This window comes from Sphaeramia orbicularis, chromosome 4 (genome assembly GCF_902148855.1).
Source record: "Sphaeramia orbicularis chromosome 4, fSphaOr1.1, whole genome shotgun sequence".
Lineage (NCBI taxonomy): Eukaryota > Metazoa > Chordata > Actinopteri > Kurtiformes > Apogonidae > Sphaeramia > Sphaeramia orbicularis.
The window spans coordinates 9,573,915-9,584,352 of record NC_043960.1 but is presented as its reverse complement, the minus strand read 5'-3'; positions in this window follow the sequence as shown (position 1 = coordinate 9,584,352).

Sequence of the window (10,438 nt, the reverse complement as noted above, 5' to 3'; positions counted from 1 at the left end):
GGTTCTTGAAATACATGTGTCCCAGAACTAATCACATACATGCAAAATTCCTACCATTCTCACTTGGTTTGTGGTACAAAATAAGTAGAATACCACCCAGAACCCCCACCCTCACAGAATATGTGGGACATAAACAATATGTACTATTGTAGCTTAAGGATTCGGACAAAAAATGAAAAGTTGAAAAACTTCCAGTAGCCCCTAGGACAGTGTTTTTCAACCTTGGGGTCGCAAACCCATGTAGGGTCGCCTGGAATTCAAATGGAGTTGCCTGAAATTTCTAGTAATTGAGTAAAAAAAAGAAAATACTAATAAAAATATTTTAATGATTCAACGTATATTTAATTATAATTCAAGCACCACACACTTTTCCTAATAAAAACCAAGTTAAAATAAAATGCAGGATATAATATCTGAGAGGGCATATCTTGATTGACCCGATCATGTGACCGTGTGCATTACAACGCTTCAACCTGCCCGGACACAGTCGCAGTCAGAAAACCTGACCGAACAGAGAATGGAAAGATTTCTTCGCTCACCTGGCCCCGCTAAGACATCGCCAAGAGAAACTAAGAAGCAGAAACCAGAAAGGTGCATTATATACATTATATAACATAAATGTCATCTAAAATTAACATTTATTTGCAATATAGCATAGCAAACTATTACATGATCAAAATAAATTCTAGCAAAAAAATGTCTCTGTTTTGAATGTCTGTGGTCGCCAGAAATATGTGATGTTAAAATGGGGTCACAAGCCAAAAAAGGTTGGGAACCACTGCACTAGGATGTCCATTGGATCACCAGCGACAGAAAGCTTTTATAGAAATCATGAGCACTAAAGACACTAAACACGTGTCAAGGATTATTCATGTTCCCTAAGGGGTCAATTATGACATAAGGAGGTGAGGATAGAGATAATGTCCTTGTGTACATGACTACAGCATCATCATGTTAACTTGCATTAGAATTTAGTTATACATTATTTCATATATACTGAAGCATTGTCATTGTATCAACATCTTTACTGTGTGAAGTCAACAACTCACACAGTATAGATATAATTCAATGCTATTTCAACAATTGCCTATTTATTTTTAGTGCAACTCTGGACTCTGGAGGGTTAAAGGCTTCCAGTGAGTTACCACAACCACACAACTATTTTCACCCTCATTTTCTAAGTCTGAAGCTGAAGTCTGCAGGTCAGTGAACATATCTGAGCCCATAACCAAACTGGGCAGCGTGAAGAAGCCGATAGAGGCCGGTGCTAAAATAATGTAAAGACATATTCCTGCAGACACTGTGCTACAGTGGCTTATTGGATACTTGATTAGGGGAATATTTGGACCATTTATAGCAGAGGTCACAAGCATGTGGCGCGGGGGCCAAATCCGGCCCACCAAAGGGTCCAGTTTGGCCCGTGGGATGAATTTTCAAAATGCAAAAATTACACTGAAGATATTAATAATTTTAGTTCAGGTTCCACATACAGAGCAATTTAATCTCAAGTGGGTCGGATCAGTAAAATACTATCATAATAACCTATAAATACTCACAACTCCAGATTTTGCTCTTTGTAAATGTATATATTTTCATGTCATTTTACTGTATTTATACTAAAACAAGCTATCATTTCACAAAAACGCAAATAACCTGAACAAATATGAACATTCTGAAGTACAAGTTTACCAATACTCTGCCTGTTATTAAATATTTTGTCTACCAGTATTGTTGATCCACTGTGATCTATATGTTGTAATTTACATGTGTAAATGATAAACTGAGGCAGAATATTGATAAAACTGTACTTAGTTTTAATAAGAAATTTTAGTTTTTCCATGTTATTTACATTGTTTTAAAGGATAATTGGTAGATGTAAACATTTTCATTGCATAATTTTAGTTTTTTCGCTCTAAAACATTGAAGAAATTTTGGAGTTGACATGATTTATATTTTATTATGTTATTATTTCACTGGTCCAGCCCACCTCAGATCAAATTTGGTTTAATGTGGCCCCTGAACTAAAATGAGTTTGACACCCCTGATTTATAGGATCTAAAGGGAAGGATAAAATGGATAATTAGGGATTACAGCCGAAGAAATACTCATTTTAAATCTGCTGCATACTAGTGGTAAGCAATCGCATATCATTGGTATTAAAAACAAAGTCCTCTCATCTGCATTAAGTTACAGCAACTTACAACGTTAGTATTGTGTTGTTTAAAAATGAATATGATCTGGTTTTCTTTGCATTATTTGAGGTCTGAAAACACCTGCATTTTTTTGTTATTTTGACCATGTGTCGTGTTCTGCAAATACATGCTGTAAATAACTATATTTTGGGAGAAATGTTGTCGGTAGTTTAGGGAATAAAACAAAAATGTTCATTTTACTCAAACACATACCTATAAATGGTAAAATCAGAGAAAGCGTTAATTTTGCAGTGGTCTCTTTTTTTATTTCCAGAGCTGTAGATATTCAGCTTTAGTCTATCAATCTATCACTTGTGACTCCAGCTTTCTTTCACCTTGACTCAAAGTGTTCCACCTATGCTCATAAATTAATGTTCTGTTCTTTATTCCTGCTGGGATGTTTTACTTCCAGAAACCAGTCAAATCTTGAGGCCATGAAGAGAAGAATGGGATCAATTTTAGTGTTTAAACATTAAACTATAACCACATCCAATCCTGCATTTGTTAAGTATCAACACCAACTGTGATCCAGAAGGTCTTTGTGGGAACAGAGTAACAGGCAGCGTAAAGATAAACGCATTAAAATTCAATATGAAACACTAAATTCAACTCTGATGGAGCAGATGGAGGGAAGTAGAAAAGGCACTAAGGCTGATATTGTCTGTCAACCATTTAATGATGTCTAAACTACGACAAAACCTGTCTTAAATTATCCGCTGATTGAAGAATGCGCAAAGTGCTAACACATTTTTAAAGGGATACACGAAGAAAAAAAATATAGACGCAAATAATTAGAGCCATCTGATGATGTTAAGGTAAAGAGACTAAGACGGAGGAAGAAAGAACAAGTGAGTAGGAAAAAAAACTATAGGAGAATATATGGCAGATATTTTAGAAAGCCCATCATCGCCCTCATCTCTTCATCGTCTTTTATTGACTGAGACATCATTGCCATCTATGTAACAAAGAACCTCCCTGTCCATGTGCTGTGGCCACTGGAGAAGGCCTCAGGGATCTGCTCTTCAAAGAGACCTTCAGAACCCTAATCCACTCCACCATGAAAGTTAGATGACTTTCACCATGCATGGTTGCAATTTTAATAATGATATCCTACTTTAGGCAAAAATGAAGTCAATAGACATCAAGGAGGGAAAAATAGGCCAATGTCAGAAATAATCTTGCTACTTGATCGGCCCAATGGTGAGGTCTTTCCCCTCTGAAACTCCTGCTATTCCTCTGAGGCTTCCCATTACTCAGAAATCCACCTAACCACAGCTTAGGTTAAATTCATTTGGCTGCTTAAACAGCAAATTTAAAAAGCCGCCTCAGGAAGAAACACAAACTGACACATGATGTACATCACCTCACACGTTCCTCCAAACTTTAATCAGTCATTCCCAATTTAACTTTGTTCATGTTGTTCTCCATGTGATATCACAAAAGACCCTTTGTGGTGTTCATTTCAGTGTTACATGGACTTGTGCATCTACGTCAGAATGTACGCTCTTGGAATGTTTCTATCTTTCAGTGGTCCAGAAGAAGCTCAGACCCACCACATGTGCTCAGCTCTTAAACCACTTGAAGTCCTTGAAACAGCAGCATGTAGCTTTAAGACGTTACAGCTCGGAGCATACTGGACATATTTCAGACTCATTTCAACAGAGGTGGAAGTATTCAGACTGTTAACTTCAGTAGAAGTATTAATATCACACTGAAAATACCAATATCACACTGAATTATACACTATAAAAGAAAGGGCTGCATTCAAAACCTTAACCCTTAAAGAACTAGACATGTTTTTGTGACAGTATTCAAATGATTCTTTCCTTTACATTTAACTTTTCCCAAGTCATTTATGGTTATTTAACCCTGTAAAGCCTGAACCATTAAATCATAGACAGAAAATTCCAATTCTTTGAAACTGGAACCTTTATTGGTCCATCTGAACAACCAAAAAATGTTTTTTTCAAATATCAATTTCCATGAATGAATTTCAATTTTGTATCATATTTGATACACTAGGTCTCAATGCTCAAATATAATTTTTTTTAAACAAAAATAAATAAATAAAATCATAATATAACACAAACATGTCTAACAAATTGGTAATTCCTTTTCAAAATTCACAAAGTTCTTCCGCCTTCCCCATTAATGACAATCTTGCAGTGTAACTGGAAAGGCCTCTGGTGAATGAATCCCTCTCCCCTGGTGGACTATCTGTGTATTGCATGTATCTAATTGTATACATCAGGTTTTTCAAGACAAAAAATATCACCCAGATCATGTAGAGGGCTTCAAAACTCATGTATCAAATATGATACATTTGGCGTTATAGGGTTAACATAATATTATACTCTGCATTTTGCATTTTTCAGTCAAAATCAGGTATTTCCCTATATATAATTTAATGACTCATGAAGATGTTCATAAAAGCTCAGAGAAAATTCAAAGGTTATTTTATCAAAACAGAGAAAACTGAAGAAAAAGTGACATTTTTGTCAAAATATATCATTAACTGAACACTGGCGAATCAGTGTTTCAGAAGATGACTGTGTTCCCATGTTCACTATGGAGCCTCTGTCTTATAGGAAGAAGGTTATAATCACAGATTCACCAGTGACCTCTAGTCCATTCAACCATTTCACTATCTGGTTACAAATAACTCTCCTTCAAAGATGTGTGGCCAAACCACGACACCAGGGAAAACACAAGACAGAAAAGCACAATGAAACATGGTGATTATGGCTCGGCCGATGCGAAGATGAGATGAGGTTCCTTGGACAATACAAGCTCTGTTGTCCCTTTTTACACACAGCTTCAAAAGTGGATTAAAATCAACAATGGCCCCAAAATATTTCTAAGATTGCATCTATTAAATGACCTTTAACCTTCATCCATCACTATGGATATTTTTGTCTGTTTGGACAAATGTTTCTTCTTCATCTGACCATCAGTTTGGTTGTGTTAATGCATAGGGAACCATCTCTCGTAACAAAGTCTCCTTCAACAAATTCTAATAGATCAGTTGAACACGATGGAAGAAAATGTACTACCCTCTTTAGTCATTAAGAATAAATTGTCCACTTACAAAAAACTACTATAAAAATTTAGCAAATTATAACCCTTGGACCGGTACACACCAGCCAAAACCAGGAGTCCAATGTATAGAGTAAATTAAACTGATGCCTGAGGGTTAATTAAAGTGAGGTGTCTTTCTCCTGAAATCACTTAAAGGAGTGATATTTTGCTTTTTTTTTAAATGGAATTATGCATTTTAAAACATTTCTCTGTGGTCTACATAAACTGTAAATGCAATGCTTGGGTCTGAATTCTTCATTAATTCAACTCCACAGGTCCATCTTCAACCCTATTTCTGAGTAATGACACCGGAAAGGTGGTTTTGAGCACTGGCCCTTTAAATGCAAATGAGCCACTTTACACCCCACCCTCTCCAGGTTGTTGGCTGCGCTGCTATGTCCCATTTAACCAACAACTGAACATTATAGGTAATCGACTCAAAGTTTGGACATATTTTCAGTTTTTACTACAACCACTGCTGCTGATAAACAATTATGTCGTACTCTGAGATATTTTCGTCAGAAGTCTTGACCTTATATGTGCAAATGTCGTGACGCAACTAGTTATAGACTTATCAAATTAAGCCGGAATTAAAACAGGTTGTAGAAATCCACTCGATTTTTGCCAAAATGAATATAAAGATAGCTTTGCAGCACCTGGAGGGTTCAAATTCAAACTTTATGAACTATTAGGGTCCAAATACACAAATAAATGAACCACAGACTAATAAAAGTGGGTTTAGCAAAATATGACCCCTTTAACATATCTTTGGTTATTGATACGTTTAGCTCGAGGTGAGACTTCTCATGCTGATGTACAAACTGGTCAATGGATGGAAAAATATCATCTGAAAAATCACATGAAATGAAAAGGAATCTAATCTAAAAACTGACACTATTTACTTCTGAAATGTACAGAAGATGTATAAAATAGCACTGGTCTACAAGTAAAATGCCTCCAGAATAAAAGTAGTGATGCTTTACCAAATCTGAGTCACTAATAGTGAAAAGTTTAGTCAAAAATGCTGGTTGGCTGTAGTTTCGAAGATACAGTTTTGGGTCAAAATGTGAAATTATGAGAATTGATGAGAGAATGGGTTTTACTCGAGAGAAAAAAAAAAAAAAGAAAGTCTCAGTCGTACGAGATCTTCTTCACATGACAATACATTCACTTTACAGGTTCTTTATACTGGGAATTTTATAAATCTATTATATAAATGTGCATAAATCAATATATATATGTTAAAAATATGTTATGTAATATGTTAAAAGCTCTGAAGGAAGATCACTTCTAAATAATTGTTGACCAGCATGGCATGTAACAGGAAGCAAAAGTACCTTAAATTTGTAGAACAGTTCAATGATTTACAAAAGCAGAAAAAAGATATTCAAGCAACAGCAAAAAAAGAAAAAAAAAATACTCTAGAGAATTCCACCTTCCCAAAATCACAACTTTTGGGTTTAAAGAGTTATGTCCAAGCTATTAAACAGAGACTGAGCGCTCAATCATCATTAGCAAATGAACTGCAGTCTCTATTTACGTGTTGAATTGCTTGAATTGACCGCAGCCCTGGTTTTGATCAGAGTTTTTGGCAGCTATCGCGGTCTGCTGCTCTGTATCCCTCAACCCTCATAATCACCATTTTCTTAATTTCCTCAACCATTCGAGTAACGGTGGACCAGGGACACTGCAAAGATGTGTTGAAACACAGTATGCAGAATTACAGGAAGGAAGGCAGTAGAAAAAAAAAACAAAAAAATGGGGGGTGGGGGCGTTATTCAGTGTGAGTTTTTATTCAGTCAGACACACCCTTATCCTATCTGGAGGTTCACAGGAAGCATGACTGTGTTATCTACAGCCTTGGTTGGCGGCTTATCCACAGGGAAAAAGGGGACGGTGGAGAAAAAAAAAAAGGGAGGGGGGGGGTTGTAATTTGGACCCCTGAAGAGGCAAGGTGTTTCCATGATGCAACACACCACAGGGGTATTTTAACCCATAACCACCCAGTGTTACTTCTGTGGTAGTTTCCAAAGGATTTTTTTCTCTATTTCTATCTTTCATAACTGATGATTTCATGATTTATTGCCATTTTTTGATAACATTATCCTCTTTATTTTGCATTTTTTGGTGTAAATTATGTATGTTCCTATGTTTAATTAACAGATCATGTAGATATTGATGAAAACTCACAGTAAATTAAACATAAATTTTATCAAAACAAAGAAAAATGAAGAAAAACTTACTTTTTCGGTAAAGATATTGCTAACTGAATGTAAAAACATGTCTCCATTCACTGTCATTGATCCAACTCCATGGGTTTTACAAGAGAATCGGTGTTGTAGAATATGATGGTGTTTCCATGGTAACTACAGAGCCTCTGAACGTCCAAATGGGTCATATCTGATGACCATGAAAAGATGACAAACTGTATTTTACACCAATTATTTACATGTATTGATAGGTTTAATGGATCAACAGGTATTAAACAGTTTAGATCAGCAGATGGTTTGTGTCACTGGTGGCTGTTTGGGTCTCTATGGGTTAATCCAGTGGTTCCCAACCTTTTACGGCTCGTGACCCCATTTTAACATCACAAATATCTGGCGACCCCAGACATTCAAAACTGAGACATTTTTTTGCTAAAATTAACTTGTTTTTGATCATGTAATAGTTTGCTATATGTTGCAAATAAACGTTAATTTTAGATGACATTTAGTCTATATAATGTATGGATGGATGGATGTATGGATGGATGGATGGATGGATGGATGGATGGATGGATGGATAGATAGATAGATAGATAGATAGATAGATAGATAGATAGATAGATAGATAGATAGATAGATAGATAGATAGATAGATAGATAGATAGATAGATAGATAGATAGATAGATAGATAGATAGATAGATAGATAGATAGATAGATAGATAGATAGATTGATTGATTTACTTTATTAATCCCCAGGAGGAAATTCAAAATGCATTGAGATTATCACTGGGCGATGGCGTCCTGGTGGTGGGTGTCTTGGTCTTTGAGGGCATTGCCTCGCCCCTGACTCAGATAATGAACTGTCTGGGAGAAGAAAGCTTCGATGAGGTTTACGAAGGCTCTCTGCTGAGCGTTGAGGGTCTGCAGGGTCTTCATTTCACCTTCAGAGTTCAGAGGAGACAGTATTAACAGCTGTAGATCTGTCTGGTTTTAGTTTTTATCTGAATTAGGGTTTTTCTTTAGGGCCTGGAGCAGTGGTTTCCAACCCTTTTTGGCTCATGACCCCATTTTAACATCACAAATTTCTGGCGACCCCAGACATTCAAAACAGAGACTTCTTTTTTGCTAAAATTAATTTGTTTTTGATCATGTAATAGTTTGCTACACTGTGTTGCAAATAAAGGTTAATTGTAGATGACGGAGGCAGAAAAGCCAGGTGTAGATTACTGCACAAAGTGAGAATTTTATTTTCCTTGGTCAGGATATGTACTGTCAGTCCAGCTTAGATTTACAAGGCTGACAATTAATACTGAACTAGAGAAGCACTCAGAGAGCGCAGACCTCCATCAAGGCAGTTTAGCTCCCCCACCCCGATCACCACCAAAATTTAATCATTTGTTCCTTGTGCCAGTATCAACATTTCCTGAGAATTTCATCAAAATCTGTCGCTAACTTTTTGAGTTATACCATACCATATCATACCAACTTTATTTATAAAGCACTTTAAGAACATTACAGCTGGCCAAAGTGCCATACACCAAACATAAAACAAGGGATTAAATAAGTAAATAAAACTAGTGAAAACACAGGGTGTTAAGTGGGCTAAGAACAACACAACACAAACATCATAAAAACAAAGACAAGTTAAAATCTGTTAAAAACAGCATAAAAAAACAGACATGTCACTCACTGATTAAAAGCTAATGAGAAAAAGTTAGAATTATCTTGCTAACAGACAAACAAACCCCGATGAAAACATTAACTATGAGTTATGAAAGAGCTGCAGCATCTGAAACCGACCACAATGAACATTTGACAAATAAACAGAACCACAGTGCTTCAGTTTAAACTTCAGAGTTTGTCATGTCTTTTATGTATTGTGATTGTCTCTCTCAACTCAACGTATATATATATATATATATATATATATATATATATATATATATATATATATATATATATATATATATATATATATATATATATATATATATATACACATATATGGGGGGGTTTTTTTTGGTAAGTTTTTTTTTTTTTTTAATTTTTATCAATTACTAGAAATTTTAGGTAACCCATGTGGGGTCCCGACCCCGAGGTTGAAAAACACTAGGTTATCCACTTCTCTTTATTCATTTCAGTGCAGAGCTTTATTATTCATACATTCGTCTTCACTCTGCAACAGTTAAATCAAAACACACTTCAGTGAGGATGATATTTCCTCCTAATGAGTAGTGGTGGGTCACAATATGGGAGAACCGGAGATGCTAAATTGCTACCATTCTTTCCTGCCCAGAAAATGCTGGTATTAGTCTTTCAAAGTACTGTGAGTGTACGCACACATACGCAGAGACAAAGTATGTGTCAAAAGCCAGAAGTGAACAGTAAAATGAAACAAGGTGTGGAGTTATAGAGGAGAAGGTGAGGTGGGTTAATAATACTGTACGGCTCTGGAATTAATCGTAAATGTGCATGTGTATTTGTGGGGTTAACCTGTCTGCGGATGTGATTGTTGGAGGCACAAAAACTTAGTCCTGTCCTCCACACTCCCTCTTTCCCCCCATTCATCTGTCTTTGTCTTTGTACACGTAATGCATGGATGGAAATCAAATGAAGTTCACTGAGTTAAACATTTGGATATGGTTTTAATGTGCTGGGTAATTCATCTAGTTATTATAAAAAAAGGTAGAGTGTTTTGCCAGAATCTAAAGCCACCACTGCCACAAATAATCAACACCAGATGGATCATTATCAGATAATCCAACGATACATTAAGCAACAGCTGTTTATCGAGCCATACTTCTGGATGCCGCTTTAATCCACACTTAGAGTGAGAGCGTGTATAAGAGAAGACACAGGGACAATTTTATGAGCTTTTATCTAACATGACATGATTTTTGGAAGTGACTCATAGCTGAACAAGCTTTAATTCAAAGCAGACTGTCAGAGTTTAGTTGAC